This window comes from Oryctolagus cuniculus, chromosome 1, assembly GCF_051225735.1.
Source record: "Oryctolagus cuniculus isolate XC-2025 breed Fujian yellow rabbit chromosome 1, ASM5122573v1, whole genome shotgun sequence".
Lineage (NCBI taxonomy): Eukaryota > Metazoa > Chordata > Mammalia > Lagomorpha > Leporidae > Oryctolagus > Oryctolagus cuniculus.
In genome coordinates, this window is record NC_142867.1 from 10,615,179 (window position 1) to 10,635,682 (window position 20,504).

Genomic DNA, 20,504 nt, shown 5'->3' on the forward strand with positions numbered 1-20,504 from the left:
AGAGCACAAAATAACAGAAAATGCTCTTCCGTCATTAGGAGGTGCTGAGTTTTAAGGGCTTTGCTTTGTTTTTAATGTAACTCATCGCATTGCGAAGGCGTGGGATTTAATCGTTCCCAGTGGGGGCGTTTAACTGCCAGCTGCGAATTTCCTGGAGGCTTCACCTTGGCTCTCCCAAGCTGGCTCCAGGGCACCCCTGCGACTCAGAGAGAGTGAGCTGGGAAAGGAGGGGGAGGCGGAGAGAAGGCGTGTTGCCCCCACCCAGGGGGAAGCCCATCTCCATTCATACTCCCCTTGCAGTCACCAGGCCGGCCAGGGAGGGGGCTGTGAGCACACCTGGTCCCCACACACAGGCCCTGGGCCGGAGGGGACCAAGGCCCCCTGAGAGACAGGCAGCAAGCAGAGGCACTTGGGGCACCCGCGCTCCGCCCTCCGGATGATGGAGTCTGTTCGGAAGGAGAAGCTGCAGAGGATGCAAGCGGCCCTGCCCTCTAGCGAGAGCTGCCCAAGACAGCCAGGAAGGGTGCAGCAGTGCCAGGGCAAGGCGAGGGGGAGGGCCAGCAGGAGTTCCAGGCAAGACGAGACTCAAGCCAGACAGCAAGGGCCCTGGCTCAGCCACTAAAGGACTGGGAGGCCTGTGCGTGACGCGTGCTTGGGTCTCCCCCTCTGGAGGACAGGAGCAATAATGGCCATGGTACGCAGGAAGAACCTGTCCCAGCACCTGGCTCATGGGGAGTGGCCTGGAAGAGTTCTGGAAGGGCCCTGGTCAGAGGCACCTTGCCCGCTGTCTGCCTGCTACACAAAGCGTTGGGCCCAAGGGTTAGAAATAGGAATTCCAGGGATGGTGCTGTGGCATGGTGGGTAAAGCTGCCGCCTGCAGTGCTGGTATCCCACATGGGCACCGGTTCGAGTCCCAGCTGCTCCACTTCTGATCCAGCCCTCTGCTATGGCCTGGGAAAGCGGTGGAAGATGGCCCAAGTCCTTGGGCCCCTGCACCTGCGTGAGAGAGCTGAAAGAAGCTCCTGGCTCTTGGCTTCAGATCAGCTCAGCTCCTGCTGGTGAAGAAGCTATTTGGGGAGTGAACCAGAGGATGGAAGACTCTCTCTCTGCCTCTCTGCAACTCTGCCTTTCAAATAAATAAATAAATTTAAATAGATAGATATATAGATAAAATAAATAAATAAATCATTTTTAAAAAGAAAAAGAAATAGGAATTCCACGTGGTCCTCGCCTTCAGGAGCCCAGGCGAGGGGGTGGTCTCAGGAATGGTCCTTGTAATGTAAAGAAAGCCAAATCAACCCGGGAGCCACAGCTGCAAGGCTGCTTCTGCAGGAGCTCCCAGTGACTGTTTCTGCAATCAGGCCGCCTACCCTGCAGGCTTGTGGTGGGTTTGCAACACCCCAGGCACAGCGTCTGCGAGGAAGCAGGCCCACCTAGGTGAAGAGGAGGGTGATGGGCAGGGGTACTGGTGGGGAGGTGCCTGGGGATCCACGTGGACAGGAGGGTTCAGCTAGGAGAAGCAACCCCCAGAGGAGTCTATAGCAAGGTTTCCTTTCAGCAGATAGGGGAGAGGAGTGCGGGGTGCAGTAGAGGTAATGGAAAATTCTGAAATCGTTCCCTTCAGGAAACTCTAGGGCTGTGGGAGCAGACAGAGGACCTGGGCAGGAATTCCTGAGGCCGCTGAACTGGGTCTGAGCTCTAAGACTGCCCGCCGGGATCCTGCAGGTGGCCCGCGGGGTTTTTTTTTGCTGTGTGGCGACACCTAGCGGTAGTAACGCGAAACAGCAGGAGATGCAGCAGGTGCATCAAGTAAGGCTGCACGGCTCTTGGGGGGCGCCCCAGCCCCTTCACTCTCTTCGCCCCACTCCCCATAACAGAAAGGGCAGACGCAGGTAAGGGCTGGACACCCACAAGGAACACAAGACTACGGACTGCTCACCTGGATGCAGGCACCTAGAGGTGCCCCAATTGCAGGGTGACTTCCCCAACCACTCACCTGTGGGCCCCAGTTCTCCTATCTGCACCATGGAGGAACAGATGCAGCAGTCCTTCCAGGTTTGACTGAGTTGGACAGGTGTGCCCACCTCATTCACGTTATTCCCATAATTGTGCCCGTTCACTAAGTACCTTCTCCATACCAGGCCCTGAGCTGTGAGAGTCAAATCATTGCCTTCACTCCAGCCCTACAAGACAGAAGCTATTGCTATTATGCCCATTTTCTTTTTTCTTTCTTTTTTTTTGACAGGCAGAGTTAGACAGTGAGAGAGAGAGAAAGGTCTTCCTTCCATTGGTTCACCCCCCAAATGGCCGCTATGGCCGGCGCGCTGCACTGATCCGAAGCCAGGAGCCAGTTGCTTCCTCCTGGTCTCCCATGTGGGTGCAGGGCTCAAGCACCTGGGCCATCCTCCACTGCTTCCCAGGCCACAGCAGAGAGCTAGACTGGAAGAGGAGCAACCGGGACAGAATCCAGTGCACCGACCGGGACTAGAACCTGGGGTGCCGGCACTGCAGGCAGAATTAGCCTAGTGAGCCATGGCACCGGCTTATTATGCCCATTTTCCACATGGGGAAACTGCCTGAGGCCTCGCAGGTGGGGCGGGGTGCAGCTACCATCTAATTCTAGCTTTGAGTCTGGAATCTGCACCCTGCCTGCTGGGATGTGCTAGTGAATTGACTACAAAGAGCTGGGACTGTAGCAGTAAGCTCCAACACCACTTCGTCACATTCAGTGGTTTCCAAAAGGATGAACTGTCCTGGCCAGGTGGGAATCTCCTCCTTCCCAGGCTCACCCAGTCCTGAGCAGTCAGATTCACGCTTGTTTCCCTGCAGGGAAGGCAGGGGCCACAGTTATGCTGGGGCTGGCCCTGGTCGCAGCAGCTGCCCTTGCCTGGAAGCCTGGAAGATCAAGGCTAAGGACCCAGCAAGAGGACCTCCTGGGGCTCAGGTCCACAGAGCTCCATAGCTGGGACCAATGGGGTCAGGCCTCCAAGGTCAGAGTGTGCCACCCTTGACTGTGAGACAGATGTGTGCATCCTGTCCCCCACAGAGGACTAACCAGCAAAGGAGCGAGCACAGCACCACGCCTGTGTCGTTCTGTTTTGGGTGGTCTCGGAGGGCACAGCGAGGGCTCATCAGGCTTCAGCTTTGTGCAGGGAAGAGCTTCCCAGCACACCAAGTACTGAAGAGGGGAATAGATTGCTCTGGGGGGAGTGAGTTTCCTGTCCCAGGAGGCATTCAAGCAGAAGCTTGACAGATGGCAATAACAGAAAACTCTCACTCGGGCTTTATTAGGTCCCAGGCACTGCTCTAAGCACTTTCCAGACCTCACCGTGTTCCTACATGGTATTTCTCCATTGTAGGAATATATGAGCTGAGACCCAGTGCCACTGCCTGACACGTCCAGGGTCTCACACGTGGTGAGGGGGTGGAGCATTACCTACACCCAGGTAGCTTGGCTCCAGGGTCATAGCGAGTGGCCATTTTCATATTGGCTTGTAAGTTCAGCTAGAAGTTATCCAAGCTATTTTCAAAATCTGATTTTTGATAGTATTTATTTAAGGATTTGTTTTATTTGAAAGGTAGAGTGGGGGCCAGTGCTGTGGTGTAGCGGGATAGGCTTCCCTTATGGGTACTGGTTCTGGTCCTGGCTGCTCCTCTTCCTATCCAGCTCTCTGCTATGGCCTGGGAAAGCAGTGGAGGGTGGCCCAGGTGCTTGGGCCCCTGATCCCATGTAGGAGACCTGGAAGAAGCTCCTGGCTCTTGGCTTCAGATCAGTTCAGCTCCGGCCATTGCGGCCATCTGGGGAGTGAACTAGCGAATGGAAGACCTTTCTCTGTCTCTCCGTTTCCCTGTCTGTAACTCTACCTCTCAAATAAATAAATAAACAATCTTTAAAAAATAATAAAAAGAGGCTGGCGCTGCGGCTCAATAGGCTAATCCTCCACCTTGAGGCGCTGGCACACCAGGTTCTAGTCCCAGTCAAGGCGCTGGATTCTGTCCCGATTGCCCCTCTCCCAGGCCAGCTCTCTGCTGTGGCCCTGGAGTGCAGTGGAGGATGGCCCAAGTGCTTGGGCCCTGCACCCACATGGGAGACCAGGAGAAGCACCTGGCTCCCGGCTTTGGATCAGCGCAGTGCGCCGGCCGCAGCGCGCCGGCCGCAGCGGCCATTGGAGGGTGAACCAACGGTAAAGGAAGACCTTTCTCTGTCTCTCTCTCTCTCTCACTGTCCACTCTGCCTGTCAAAAAATTAAAAAATAATAATAAAAAGAAAGGCAGAGTGATAGAGGGGGAGATAGATCTTTTTTTTTTTTTCAAGATTTATTTTTTTGAAAGGCAGAATTGGGGCCAGCACTGTGGCATAGTGGGTAAAGCCGCTGTATGCAGCACTGGCATCCCATATGGGCACTGGTTTGAGTATCAGCTGCTCCACTTCCAATCCAGCTCCCTGGTAATGTACCTGGGAAAGCAGCAGAGGATGGCCCAAGTGCTTGGGCCCCTGCCACTCATGTGGGAGACCCAGAAGATGCTCCTGGCTCCTGGCTTTGGCATGACTTAGCTCAAATAAACAAATAAATCTGAAAGAAAGAAGGAAAGAAGGAAGGAGGGAAGGATGAAGGGAAGGAAGGAAAGAAGGGAGAAAGAGAGTTAGAGAGAGGGAGAGAGACAGGAAGAAAGCTCTCCCATTCACTGGTTCAATCCCCAGAAGGCCACAATGGCCACAACTGGGCCAGGCCAAAGCCAGGAGCCAGAAGCTCCTTCCAAGTCTCCCGCATGGGTGGCAGGGACCCAAGTACTTGAGCTATCATCTTCTGCTTTTCCCAGGCTATTAGCAAGGAACTGGATCAGAAGTGGGGCAGTGGGACACGAACTGGCATCCATATGGGATGCCCACGTGATACAGAGATCTTATATTCACTGGCTTGCTCCCAAATGGCTGCCATGGCTGGGGCTGGACAAGGCAGAAGCCAGGAGACAGGCACTCCACCCAGGACTCCCACAGGAATGGCAGGGTCCCAAGTACTTGGGTCATTTTCTTCTGCTTTTCCAGGTGCATTGGCAGGAAGCCAGATTGGAAGCAGCGCTCTGATAAGAGATGCCAGGGTCATCACAAGCTGTGGCTTAACCCACTTTGCCACAACACTTGGCACTTGATAACAGTTTCATTTTTAATGTATTTGAAAGACAGGGAGAGGGAGAGGGAGAGGGAGAGGGAGAGGGAGAGGGAGAGGGAGAGGGAGAGGGAGAGGGAGAGGGAGAGGGAGAGGGAGGAAGGTCTTCCATCCACTGGTTCACTCCCCAAATGCCCACGACAGCCAGGTCTGAGACAGGATGGAATTGTATCCTGGTCTCCCATGAGGGTGGCCGGACCCAACCACTTGAGCTGTCATCTGCTGTCTCACAGGGTGGGTATTAGCAGGAAGCTAGAATTAGAAGCAGAGCCGGGACTCAAACCCATGCACTCTGATATGATACGCAGGCATCCTAAACAGTGTCTTAACCACTGTGCCAAATGCTTGCCCTTCACTGCAGTTTTTAAACTCATCCCGCTCTCTCCGCCATGGTCTCTCCTACACTCAGCTCTTTATCTATACACAGCACTTCTGGGGGAAAAAGATCCACAGAAGAAAGAGTTGAAATGGTCCACACTGGCCAAGATGATTAAAAAGCGGGAAGCAAGGCCCTGAGAGGCAGCTGCAGGAGCCGGACCAGGCAGACGGGGAGGTTGCAGGCAGGGACAGGGACTTCCTTTTACTCTGTGTTTGAGATGCCCACGCTGGAGGCTGGGGTGAGCAGGCAGGAATCCTCTTTCCTGGTTCAGGTGGGCCCTGGGACAAGGGGGTGAACAGCAGTGGATGGGGTTGGCTAAGATCAATGTGGCCGCCTTGGGGATGAGCTGAATGCTGAGGCATTGAATGAGCTGGGGTCCCTTCTCTGAGATGCTTCTAGAACTTGGTCTGGCCCAAATAATTCTCTGTGATCTTTATTAATTAACCATCTGTCCTTGGTCCAGATGCCTGTGAAGAGGGGGTTGGGGGACCAACACTGCAGTGCAGTGGGTTGGTTAAGCCCTCTGCTTGTGATGTTGGCATTCCATATCAGTGGCCCGTTTGAGTCCCGGCTGCTCCACTTCCCACCCAGGTCCCTGCTAATGCGCCTGGAGAGGCAGCAGAAGACGGTCCAAATGTTTGAGCCCCTGCCACCCACATGGGAGACCAGGATGGAGTTTCTGGCTCCTGATTTTGACCTGACCCAGACTTGGATAATGTGGGCATTTGAAGAATGAGCCAGCGGATGGAAAGATCTCTTTCTCTCACTTTCTTTCTTCCTATCTCTGTCACTCTGCCTTTCAAATATTTATTTATTTATTTAGAGAAGAAAGAGGAGGAGGAAAGAAGAAAGGAGAAGGAAAGGAGGGGGAGAAGGAAGAGGAGAATGAGAAGAGTCTGGGGCAGACCTTGTGAAGCAGTAGGTGAAGCTGCCACCCCAACACCAGTATCTCATATGGACTCCTGTTCAGGTCCTGGCTGCTCTACTTCTGACATAGGCAGCTCTACTTCTTTCTATTGTGCCTGCGAAGGCAATGGAGGACAGCCCAAGTACTAGGGCCCCTGCCACCCATGTGGGAGACCCGGATGGAGTTCTGTGCTCCTAGCTTCAGTCTGGCCCAGCCCTGGACATTGTGGACCTCCCAGCGTCCAGAACTGTGAGAACCGGCATGTCTGTTGTTGAGCCAAATGGTCTAGGGCACTGTGTTGTGGCAGCCGCTGGGGCCTGAATGTTTGAATCCAAAGATTCATGGGTTGCAACCCCAACACTAAGATTCATGTTGACGGCATCTGGAAGTGAGCCTTTGGGAGCTATTAGGGTTAGACAAGGTCATGGGGGTCGGACCCCACGGGAGCATTAGTGGCTTTGTAAGAAGAGATAGAGAGGCCCTCCCTCTCTGTCTCATACATGCTCGCTTGCTCTCTGCTGTGTGGTGATACAGCCCAGAGGCCCTCACCAGATGCTGGCATGGATGCTCCTGGATTTCCCAGCATCAGAACCATGAGCCAGAAAGCATCACTGTTTATAATTGGCCCAGTGGGAGGCACTCTGATATAGCAGTGCGAAATGGACTGAAGCACTGTCCAAGCAGAATAAGACACCTGTGCTACCATGACCTGCAGTGCCGGTGTGGGGACAACGACCATGTGCTGAGCTTACAAACGGCCAGCAGTGACATGCAATGTGATCAGGAAGTAGACTTGTGTCTGGGGCAAGCATCTGGCACAGCAGTTAAGATGGTGCTTGGCACCACAGCATCCCACATGCAGCACAACTTGGCCCATCATGATTTTTCAGCACCGTAATTTTTAGAAGTCATCATTTTATTTCAAAACTAAATGCATGGTTTCAGCATGAAATATAAAATCCACCATCTTCTGTGCTTTTTTCAGCATTTTATTTACTTGAAAGGCAGAGAGAGAGAGAGAGAGAGAGAGAGAGATCTTCTATCTGCTGGTTCATCCCCCAAATGCTGGCAATAGCAGGGACTGGGCCAGGCAAAGTCAGAAGCCTGGAGCTCCATCCAGGTCTCCCACATGGGGGGCAGAGACCCCAGAACCAGATCCAGCATCTGCTGCCTCCCAGGGTGCTCATGAGTAGGAAGCTGGATCCGAAGCAGAAGTGGGATTGAGTCTGGCACTCAGAGGGGATGCAGGCTTCCCAGGCAGCAGCTTCCCACTGTGCCACAACGCCCACCCCAACCACCCTCCTTTCCCAGTCTCACCTCTGACGTTTCCCACTGAGTCCCACTGTCTCTGGCCTCGCCAGTCCAGAGGCTGTGGTGGTCTCCAAAAGCATCCCAGGCTCTCTCACCTCCTTGCCTTTGCCCACACAGCCCCCCTACCTGGAACGCCTTTTCCCAGAAGTCTGCCTGTGTACTCTTTGTGCAGAGCTGAATGAGCCACTTCTGCGTAGCTCACATCTCTCTGATGGTTCCTGGAGGATGCCGAGGGCAGAGCACGCTTGGGCTATATCAGAGAGTCTGTTTGGATAGACGCCGGCTGTGTTGAATCCCTGGGACCTGGTGAGCTACCGACCACTAGAAAGCGAGGCAGATGGTAACGCGGGGCTGGTGGTGTCATCCAGGCAGGGGCACAGAGGTCAGAGAGTGCTGTGGCCTCTGCAAGCCTCCAGAGGGAAGGTGACCTTGGGCAGTGACCTCAAGGAAGGGGTGACTGGCAGGATACGGGCAGTGGAGCCCGAAGAGGGGCAGACTTGCTGCCGTTTCAGGAGGGAGATAAACCGATTTTGAAGAATTTATAAATTGAAGGTAAGGATGTGTGTTGCCCTCTGAGAAGGAAGGCGAGCTGAGTGGGCCATGGGACTGGGGTGCCTGGCTGTGAGGTCCACATCCCCTCTAAGCCCTGGAGCCCACTTGGACACATGGCAGGACTTGGCTGCACCTTGGCTCCCCAGCCGAAGTGGGATTAGGAGTGCCTCTACTTTTCTTGATGAGAAATGGATGCAATCAGTGAGAAACACACTCCACACACGGTAAGCACATCTCACCATTGTCAGTCTCCGGAGAGGGTGAAAGGAGGTACTGATTGGCTGAAGGGAGTACTGTCATGGCTGTCTTCCTGGACGTGTACCATGTGACCAGGGTCCCGGCTCCCCGGACCTCCCGCCACATTGGCAATGGACGACTTAGGCGACAGGGATCTCACAGGTGGATCTTTGAGCCCTGGATTCAGACATGAAGCTACAGCAACATGTTACTTCTGGATATGGATAACCATGTTTTACGTGACAAACTGATCAATGTGTCAGAGCAGACAGTTGCAATCTTTCGCTCTTACCACCTACATACATATGGCTTTGACATTTGCAGTGCTGGTTAATATTAAAGTTTAAAAAGAGGACTGCCTTTTGATGGAGAGTTGTGTCTTCATTTTAGATATAAATTATATTAAATTAAGTACCCTTATATTATAAACTAGTCATAATCAGTGAGAAACTTTGTTTAAAAGATTTAGATATTTTATGTGGAAGGGAGAGTGATGGAGAGAGTGTGTAGAGACACACAGAAACAGAGAGATCTTGCATCCACTGGTTCACTCCCCAAATGCCTACAACATCTGGGGCTAGGCCAGGCTGTAGTCAGGAGCCAGGAATCACATCTGGGTCTCCCACATATGTAATAGGGGCCCAAGCATTTAAGCCATCATCTACAGCTTCCCAGTGCATTAGCAGGAAACTGGTTTAGAAATGCAAAATAGGGGGCCAGCGCTGTGGAAAGCCGCCACCTGCAGTGTCAGCATCCCATATGGACACCGGTTCCAGTCCTGGCTGCTCCACTTCCAATCCAGCTCTCTGCTGTGGCCTGGAAAGCAGTGGAAGATGGCCCAAGTCCTTGGGCCCTTGCACCTGTGTGGGAGACCAGGAAGAAGCTCCTGGTTCCTGGCTTTGGATCTCTCAGCTCCAGCTGTTGCAGCCATCTGGGGAGTGAACCAGAGAATGGAAGACCTCTCTCTCTCTCTCTTTGCCTCTGCCTCTCTGTAACTCTGCCTTTCAAATAAATAAATAAATCTTTAAAAAAAAATGTAAAGTATCTGGACTGAAATCTATACTCTGATGGGGGCATCCCTAGTGGCAGCTTAACCCACTGCACCACAGTGCCTGCCCATAGACACTTAATTTTTTAAAGTAGATTTTTAAAAATTGTGTTGAATGATTTTTCTTTTATTTGAAAGGCAGAGAAACAGTGAGAGACAGACATCAGCTGGGTCGCTCCTTGAATGCCTATAATAGTCAGAGCTGGGCCAGGCTAATGCCAGGGGTTGGGAACCAATCTGGGTCTCTCATGTGGGTGCAGAGCTCCAACTACTTGAGCTCTACCTGCTCCTCCTAAGGTGGGCATTAGCAGGAAGATGGGATCAGAAGCCGGGGCAGCGGCTGCTCCAATTCTGATCCAGCTCTCTGCTATGGCCTGGGAAAGCAGTGGAAGATGGCCCAAGTCCTTGGGCCCCTGCACCTGCGTGGGAGACCCAGAAGAAGCTCCTGGCTCCTGGCTTCAGATCAGCACAGCTCCAGCCGTTGTGGCCAATTGGGGAGTGAACCAGTGGATGTAAGATATCTCTGTCTCTCTCTCTCTCTCCCTACCTCTTTCTTCTCTCTGTGTGTAACTCCGACTTTTAAACAAATAAATAAATCTTTAAGAAAGAAAAAGAAGAAGCCAGGGCAGGACTCTAACCGAGGCACTCCGATACAGGATGCAGGTGTCCCAAGTGGTGTGTTAACCCGGCACCAAATGCTTGCCCTGAAACTTTTAAATATGAATTTTTGTTAACTCAAATTACTTTTACTTGTACTTTATCTTCATTTTAAATATTTTTTTTCTTTTAAGATTTTTATTTATTGGAGAGGTAGAGTTACAGAGAGAGACACACACACAGAGAAAAGTCTTCCATCTGCTGGTTCACTTCCTGAATGGCTGCAACAGCTGGAGCTGAGCTGATCCGAAGCCAGGAGAAAGGAGCTTCTTCCGAGTCTCCCATGCAGGTACAGGGGCCCAAGCACTCGGGCCATCCTCCATTGCCTTCCCAGGCCAAAATCAGAGATTTGAAGAGGAGCAGCCTGGGATGTGAACTGGTGCCCATATGGAATGCCAGCACCACAGACAGAGGCTTAGCCTACTATGCTACAGTGCCAGCCTCTTAAACATTTTATTTAAAAAAATTATATTTAGGTGCCAGTATTATATTGCACTGGGTTAAGCTGCCACCTGCTTAACCACTGCTCCATTTAAGACCCAGCTCCCTACAAATGTGCCCGGGAAAGCAGCTGAAGGTGGCTCAAGTTCTTGGATCTCTGCCATCCACATGGGAGACCTGGATGGAGTTCTAGGCTCCTGGCTTCAACCTGGTCCAGCCCTGGCCATTATAGCCATTTGGGGAATGGGGAATGAACCAGCGGATGGACATCTCTCTCTCTCCTCCCCTCCCTGTAACTCTGCCTTTCAAATAACTAAATACATATTTTTTAAAAATTGTATTTAATAATGTTGTTTTGGGCCAGCGCCGTGGCACAGTAGATTAATCCTCCACCTGTGGTGTTGGCATCCCATATGGGTGCTGGTTCTAGTCCCGGCTGCTCCACTTCCAGTCTAGCTCTCTGCTGTGCCTTGGAAAGCAGTAGAAGATGGCCCAAGTGCTTGGGCCCCTGTACCTACGTGGGAGACCCGGAAGAAGTTCCTGGCTCCTGGCTTCAGATTGGCGCAGCTCTGGCTATTGCGGCCATCTGGGGAGTGAACCAGAAGATGGAAGACCTCTTTCTGTCTCTCCCTCTCTCTCTGTGTAACTCTTTCAAGTAAAATAAATAAAATCCTTAAAAAAAAAAAAAAACCTACAATGAGACACCACTACATACCCACCAGAATGGCTAAAGGTTAAGGGACTGATAATGCCAAGTGGTGGGGCAACTGGACCCTCATATGTTATTATTATTATTATTATTATTATTTTTGGACAGGCAGAGTTAGACAGTGAGAGAGAGAGACAGAGACAGAGAGAAAGGTCTTCCTTTTTCCCTTGGTTCACTCCCCAAATGGCCACTACGGCCGGTGCGCTGCGCCAATCCAAAGCCAGGAGCCAGGTGCTTCCTCCTGGTCTCCCACGCGGGTGCAGGGCCCAAGCACCTGGGCCGTCCTCCACTGCACTCCCAGGCCACAGCAGAGAGCTGGACTGGAAGAGGGGCAACCAGGACAGAACCTGGCGCCCCAACTGGGACTAGAACCTGGGGTACTGGCGCCGCAGGCGGAGGATTAGCCTAGTGAGTTGCGGCGCCGGACAACCCTCATACGTTATTAGCAGGAGTGTAAAACGACACATCTCCTTCAGAAAACATTCTGGAAATTTCTTTTAAACTACACCTATACCAACCTGTGACCCAACAATTTTACTTCTAGAAATTTACCCAAGAGAAATAAAAACATCGTTTCACAAAAGGACTGACTTATAGTATCATTATCCATAACAACCCCAAATTGGAAACAGCTCAGATGCCCATGGGTAGAACCGACAGACTGCATTTGATAGTCCTACAGTGGAAAACAAGCAACAAATCACTGATGCTTGCTGTGACATGGCTCACTCAGAAACATCACGCCACGTGCAAACAGGCACGTGCCGTGTGAGATTCTGGACAAGCTAATTCATGGTGGAGAAAACAGAACTATGGTTGCTCAGGGTGCCGGGAGGTGTGGTATAGAAACTGATAGGATGCAGAGTGTGCGAGCGGCCCGGGAGAAATTTCTGTATCTCTTTAAAGTTCACTTATTTTTATTTATTTGAGAGAGAGAGAGAGAGAGAAACAAGGACAGAGGAGATATCTTCCATGTGCTGATTCACTCCCCAAATGCCCACAGCAGTCAGGCCGAGCCAAAGGTAGGAGTGGGGAACTGTATCTGGGCCTCCCACATGGTGACAGGGATCAGATCCGAATACTGAGCCGTCACCTGCTGCCTCCCAGGAAGCTGGATTTGGGAGCAGAGCTGGCACTTGGACCCACGCACTCATAGCGGATGTGAGTGACTCAAGTGAAGGCTCCACCATGGTGCCAAACGTGAGCCCCAAAGGACACTCCTGATGCGACCTCGCCATTTATGCCTGTGATGTCGTTTCCTCTTAAAAGTAGCTCATTGAGATAAGAAAGGGTCCCAATCTAAGAAGATACACCAGCGTAGATGGTCACAGACACCGGCAGCGCTCATGAAGGTGAGCTCACTGGGCTGCCGGGAAGAAGCCAAGAGCAGGAGAACCTGGATTCAAGTCTGGAACCCGCTACTTCCAGCATCCCCGGGTTTCGGGTCCTTGGTGGGGGGGCAGCTCCGTCCCCCCCAAAGGAAGTCTGCTGAGGACAGACGAGATGCTCCAGGGTCCCTCCCTGCCTGCGAGCATTCTGGAAAAGGCGGGAAGGGTGCGCCTGGGGCAGGGAGGGCACAGGCGTGTGTTGGGGAGGGGCGGTGAGCACGGCGCCTGCACGTGGGACGTGTAATGCCCGCTCTCGGCTTGGTGATGGGCCAGGCTCCAGGCCGCTGTGATGGGTGCTTGCTTCCTTTAACATCTCGAGTCTTCCAGAGGCCTGGGCAGGGAGCCAAGAATGCTCCACTTTGCGCAGTGTGAGAGACAGATCTATTTCATTACAATGCTTCTCCCCAGTCACAGGGCATCCAGCCACCTGGAAACAGGGGATGTGAAGCCACTGGAATCGGGTGAGGGAAAACAGCACCTTGTCACAGCAGGAGCACCAAGCAGCCTCTGACCCCTGCAGCCCCATATCTTTCCCTTGGAAAGGTTTCACGTTGAGCTCTGACATTTGCTTGATCCATCAGTGGACTGATCTTGTTTGTTATTACTTGTTTCTTAAATCATTAGGAGCACCTTCTATGTGCCGAGTGGTGTGCAAACAATGTAGGACTCCCAGTCCTCTTTGTGCGGGGGAGCAGGCATTCATCACAGAGTCACCCAATGGGTTCAAGGCTGGGAGTACCGGGCAGGCTTCTTTGGAGGGGTGGGGCCCAAGCCGAGTTCTGAAGGAGCGAGGGGTCAGGAGGGAGGGGAGGGAGGGGAGAGCAGGTTACCAGGACCCTGAGTGGGGAGGAAGAGGAGGAAGGAGGAAGATCCATCTCAGAGGCTGCAGCAGGGACACTGCAGGCGAGCCTGTTTAAGATGTGGCCACACCAGGCAGGACCCTTGCAGGTGATGCCAAGGGTCTTCATTCTCTTTTTTAAAAAAAGATGATTTATTTGAAAGGCAGAGGCAGAGAGAGAGGTCTTCCACCCGCTGGTTCACTCCCCAGATGACCGCAACGGCCAGAGCTGCACCGATCCGAAGCCAGGAGCCAGGAGCTTCCTCTGGGTCTCCCACACGGGTGCAGGGGCCCAAGGACTGGGGTCATATTCTATTGCTTTTCCAGGCCGTAGCAGAGAGCTGAATTGTAAGTGGAGCAGCCGGGACTCGAACCGGCTCACATATGGGATGCTGTCACTGCAGGAGGCGGCTTTACCTGCTACACCACAGTGCTGGCCCCAGGTCTTCATTTTCTTAAGAGAAGTGGGCAACTGTTGAATGTTTGTTTTTAAATAAAAATTTATATTTTATTAGAAAGGTACAGTGATAGATAGATAGATAGATAGATAGATAGATAGAAAGATAGATAGATAGATAGATCTTTTATCTACTGGTTCATTCCCCAAATGGCCAACCCAAATAAATGGTCACAACAGCCAGGGCTGGGCCAGGCCAAACCCAGGAGCCAGGAACCTCATCTGGATCTCCCTGTGCATGGCAGGGGTCCAGGGACTTCACTATGGGATGCTGGCATGGCAAACAGTGCCTGAACCCACTGTGCCACAACACCAGCCCCTGTTGAAGGATTTTAGGGGGGCATAAGACACGGTTACAGGAGTGTATTGAAATATACTCATGTGGAGGCTGCAGATGGAGAACAGATTCTAGGAGGTGCTAAATGAGGGAGGTGGATCAGTCGGCCATAGCAAGTGCCCCGCTGAAAGAGTGACTTCGACCATGGTGATGGAGCTGGAGATGAGAAGTGAGTAGATTCCAGAGCTATTCTGGAGGTCAGTCAACAGCCTTGGTGATGGGAATGGAGGGAGGAGCTCAGGATGGTTCCCAGATTAAGAAGTTGGGCTACTGGGGCCGGCACTGTGGCATAGCGGGTAAGGCCGCCGCCAGCAATGCTGAATATGGGCGCTGGATCAAGTCCTGACTGCTCCACTTCCGACCAGCTCTCTGCTATGGCCTGGGAAAGCAGTAGAAGAGGCCCAAGTCCTTGGGCCCCTGCACCCATGTGGGACACCCAGAGGAAGCTCCTGGCTCCTGGCTTCGGATCGGCGCAGCTGCAGCCTTTGTGGCCAACTGGGAAGTGAATCAGCAGATAGAAGACCTCTGTCTCTCTCTCTCTGCCTCTCCTCTCTCTCTTTCAAATACAATAATATTTTTAAAAAATTGGCTATGAAAGGCCGGGATCGAAATGGAAAATGAAGGATCCAGGTAAGAAGCCGAGGCTGTGAGCAGGAGACAGCAGAGTGGTGCAGGTGAGTGTCAGACGCTGAGAGCAAGGTGGGCACAGGACGCACACTCGGACGCTGAGGGCAAGGCGGGCGCAGGGCGCACACTCGGACGCTGAGGGCAAGGCGGGCGCAGGGCGCACACTCGGACGCTGAGGGCAAGGCGGGCGCAGGGCGCACACTCGGACACAGGATTGCCTAATAGCTCGTCTGCCGGGACAGAACGGAGTGTGTGCAGATATGGGAAGGGCTCTCATCATAGGGCTTCAGTTTTCTCTGAAGGAAGTCAGTGAGGTCACCTGAGGATGGAGAAAGACGCAAAGTCGCAAGTTTGAGGGCTGGATGGAAGGCTTCACCCAGTCCTTGTGGGGAGTAAGAGAGCAGCTTGGCCACAGACACAACATGTGCAAAGGTCCTGGGGTGGAAGGTGTCCTGGAGGGGATGAGGGAGTGAAGGAGCATCTTGGAGGCTGCAGAGGGAGGCTGGCCATGATGCTGCCAGAGGTCCTAAGAAGTGCTGGTGATAGACCATCAGCCCATGATACTAACACGTGCATGTGCTGGTTAGGAAACGCTGAAGTCTCCACTCCTCCCTGACTTAACACACAGGCAAGGCTTATTCCTCACTCACCCACACCTCTTAAGCGATTATTTGTTCATTTCACTCCCCCAAATGCCTGCAACAGCCAGGGCTGAGCCAGGCCAAAACCATGAGCCTGGATTTCAGTCTGGGTCTCCCCCATGGGTCGCAGGGACCCACATACTTGAGTCATCACCTGCTGCTTCCCAAAGTGCTCAGCTACAGGAAGCTGGAATCCCGAGTGGAGGCAGGCCTCCAAGCCAGGCCCTCTGATAGGGAATGCAGGAATCCCAGTGGCATCTCAACCGCTGGGCCAAATGCCTGCCCATGAGGCACACTCTGAAAGAGCTTAGGGGCCTGTGCTGTGGCGCAGCAGGTTAAGCTGCTGCCTGCAGCACCAGCTTCCCATGTGGGCGTCAGTTCAAGTCCTGGCCATTCCACTTCTGATCCAGCTCCATGGTAAAGTGCCTGGGAAAGCTGCAGAAGATGGCCCATGTGCTTGGGCTCCTGCCACCCATGTGGGAGACCTGGATGAAGCTCCTGACTCTCGGCTTGGGCCCGGCCCAGCCCTGGCCTTTGTGGTCTTATGGGAGTAAACCAGTGGATGGAAGATCTCTTTCCCTCTCTTTCTCTCTGTAACTCTGCCTTTCAAATAAATGAAATAAATTTTAAAAAATAAACAAATCTACCAGACAAGTCTGAAGTTGAATGGTGAGGGTGGATACGGAGTGAGGGAAGTTCTTTCTATGGGATTAAAAATAGGAACCTCCGGGGCTGGCGCCATGGCGTACTGGGTTAATCCTCTGCCTGTGGTGCTGGCATCCCATATGGGTGCTGGTTCTAGTCCCGGTCACTCCTCTTCCAGTCCAGTTCTCTGCTATGGCCTGGGATAGCAGTAGAAGATGGCCCAAGTCCTTGGGCCCCTGCAGCTGTGTGGGAGACCAGGAAGAAGCTCCTGGCTCCTGGCTTTGGATCGGCTCAGCTCTGGCTGTTGCAGCCATTTGGGGAATGAACCATCGGAAGGAAGACGTTTCTCTCTCTCACTGTCTGTAACTCTACCTGTCAAATAAACAAATAAAATCTATATATATATAAAAAGTAGGACTCTCCAAGTAGCAGCACTCGGCGTCCTCACCAGGCCCCGTGAGGCTGGACGCCCTGCTGCCTGCTCTCGGGGGGGGGGGGGGGTCAGTGCTCCAGACGCAGCGACGGAGCCTCCCCGGCCTTCATTCACTTTTCCCTTCAGAGGTCCCCTGAGGCCGGCGCTGTAGCTCATTGATCTCTGGGTCTGCGTCTGGCACGGGTGTAGCACATTGCCCGGCGATCAATGAAATACAGCGCGGAAGAATAAACAGTGAGTGCCTCAAGGGCAGATGAGCTACATTCCTCTGCCTTCCCCAGCGCCTAGCACGGACAATTTTGGACGATCTTTCAGGAAGATTTGTGGGCTTCACCGCTCCTGTTTGGACAAAGCTAACTGCCTGTTTCTACTTAGGCTGGGGAGGCAGTACCAAGTGCAGCCCCCACTAAAACCAGCTCACCTCTGCGTGACCCCGCCGAGGGATGGGAACGGAGTCAAATCAGAGAGAGGGCGCCTGGCCTGGAAGCCTCAGGCCTCAGGAGGCAGCAGCCCTGACTTGTCAGCAAAAGCGACAGAGCCAGGGCGTGCAGTGGAGGTCGCGCCACTTACCCTGGCATGAGGGCATGCGGGCACCCCTCAACTCCCAGGGGCAGCTGGGATGAGAAGACCCAGGCAGCATCGGTTCTCTCCCCTGCTACTCAGGCTAAGCATGAAAGCCTTGGCCGGCACCGCGGCTCAATAGGCTAGTCCTCTGCCTGTGGCGCCGGCACATCAGGTTCTAGTCCCAGTCAGGGTGCTGGATTCTGTCCCGGTCGCTCCTCTTCCTGTCCAGCTCTCTGCTGTGGCCCGGGAGTGCAGTGGAGGATGGCCCAAGTCCTTGGGCCCCGCACCTGCATGGGGGACCAGGAAAAGCACCTGCCTCCTGGCTTCAGATCAGCGCGGTGCCCCAGCCGCAGCGTGCTGGCCTCAGCGGCCATTAGGGGGTGAACCAATGGAAAAGGAAGACCTTTCTCTCTGTCTCTCTCTCTCTCACTGTCCACTCTGCCTGTCAAAAAAAAAGAAAGCATGAAAGCCACGAAGCAGGGCAGCATTTGAGCCCTGCCTCTGGCTCCCTCCAAACCCTCTGGAAGTTTCTCTGCAACCCAAACCATGCCCTGAAGAGCCAGGTTGCATGCTCTGCATGGAGGGTTTAGATGGTTAAGTCTGGAGCCGCTGGGAGTCACGGACCTGGGGTCCCATGGGAACCAAGAATCTGTGCAAAGCTGTCCCAGCTCTGCTCCCAATTCCAACTGCGTGCCAATGCCCGCCCCGGGAGGCAGCAGGTGGTGTCTTAGTCCCTGGGTCCCTGCCACTCTCGTGAAAGACTTGGACTAAGTTCCGAGCTCCTGGTTTTGGTCTGGTCCGGCCCCTGCTGCTGCAGGCATCTGGGGAGTGAATAAGCAGATGGGAGATCTCTGTCTCTGCCTTTCAAAAAAAAAAAAATTTGCTTTTTTTAAAAAAAAGGACTTGAGGGGCCGGCGCTGTGGTGTAGTGGGTAAAGCCACCGCCTGCAGTGCCAGCATCTCATATGGATGCTGGTTCAAGGCCTGGATGCTCCACTTCCAGTCCAGCTCTCTGCTATGGCCTGGGAAAGCAGTAGAAGATGGCCCAAGTGCTTGGGCCTCTGCACCCGAGTGGGAATACCCAGAGGAAGCTCCTGGCTCCTGGCTTCAGATGGGTGCAGCTCCAGCCATTGTGGCCAACTGGGGAGTGAACCAATGGATTGAAGACCTCTCTCTCTCTGCCTCTTCTCTCTCTGTGTAACTCTTTCAAATAAATAATCTTAAAAAAATAAAAAAAATAAACCAGAAAAAGGACTTGAGAAGCCCTTAGCAGAAATGAGGATGGTTTTCACATTTTGAGGTAGTGTGGCACATGGTGGCCAAGTGCACAGCCCTGAGGGCCACGACCCCACCACTCACTATCTGGGACTTTGAGAAGCGACCTGATCTCATCAAGGGTGGCATTCCTCATCTGTGAGAGGGGAATAATAACCATACCCAGCCTCAGTACTGCCGTGAGTACCCATATAATCCACATCCGGCTCTCAGCAGTGGTAGGCATGTGGGACACGACCCCTGCTGGCTAGTATTGCCGCCAAGTGTTCCTGGGGAGCTGGGGACCACTTTACACACATTGCTGCATTTAGTCCTTTTACTCATGCTAGGTTAGGGTCCTTATCCTTTTAATGGATGAGAAACAAAAGCGAGCAGAGGTTAAACATAGTGTCCGAGGCGACCCAGCCTGCAGAAGTGGCTCCAGGAGTCTAACCTGGGTCTGATTCTCCAGCAGCAGTTCTGAACCACGCTGCCCAAACATGTGTTTCAGGCCAGAACTGAATGCTACCAGTTTATTCAATAACCTGAAATCTGCTGGAAAACAAAAACGCACATCTCTACCTCATTTGCTTTTTAAAACTGCATGCTGTGCGCGGTGCAACGGCCGCAGCGCGTCAGCCGTGGCGGCCATTGGAGGGTGAACCAATGGCAAAAAGGAAGACCTTTCTCTCTGTCTCTCTCTCTCGCTATCCACTCTGCCTGTCAAAAAACAAACAAACAAACAAACAAAAACCAAAAAACAAAACTACATGCTGTGAAGTGTAGCTACATAAAATAAGGGGTCTACTATGGCCCTCCCTTTCCAAAGAAAACGCTCCCCATGTGGGCAGGAGTCGCTGAGTCGTGGAACCCACGAAAAGCCTCACCTCTGTTTGGGGCTGCAGGTCCTGAGGCAGCAGATTTCTCCTCCACGTATCTGTTTAAGTCTGGCACCGTCTGGGATAGCGTCAACTTTTCTACAACCCTCCTAACAGGCTGACGACGTAAAGTTGTGCCTTTGAGCTGTACAGCACTCCTGGCCTCAAGTCACCAATCCCACCCATGCTGTTTCACCCCTGGGGAAGATCTGAGCACCATTCCTTTTCCCAGAGGGCTCATGGGGTACCACTGGTGGCTTTACTGGGTGCTGATTGCTGTCATCACCAAGCCCAGCACCCTTACTACACGGGGGACCTAGGCTCCGAGGTCCTCACGGAGCTGCTTGCCACTTGAGGCTGCTCGAGTCTCCTTGTCCTTCCTCTGTCCCGTCGCCATCACAGGAGAAATGTGACTTTCGTCTATCCCAGAGGAATGTCTTTCCCCAGTGATGTCTAAGAACATGAAACGTCCGTTTGACAAAAAGCACCTTGGAGTCATCGCTGACATGTGTGTTTGCAGTTTTCATCAAGCCTGAGTGATGCAGCTAAAAGGCTTGGCTCTTTGTGTAGGGTTCACTCCTTCTAAGACACCTGAACTTTTCCCTGGAAGGAGTCGAGCAAGCAAAAGGACTTCCATCAGCCTGTATATATTTCCATACTTCACTGGTCAATGTCAGAAAGATTGACTTTTACTGGAATCATTTCCAAAATTAATTTTCTTAGAGCGTTAACACCGGGGACATTTATTCTGACGCTAGTTAATACTGTCTTCTGACATGACTTTTGTTTTTGAAAAATTGTCCCTTTTAGTTCCATTCTGGTCTGTTTAAAAAAATAAAATGGGGATTGCCATTGTGGCATCGTGAGTCAGGCCACCACCTCTGATGCCAGCATCCCACAGGGGCACATGTTCAAATCCTGGCTGCTCCATTTCCAGTCCAGCTCCCTCCAAGTGCCTGGGAAAGCAGAAGAAATGGCATAAGTCCTTAGGCCCCTGCACCCCTGTGGGAGGCTTGGATGAAGCTCCTCGCTCC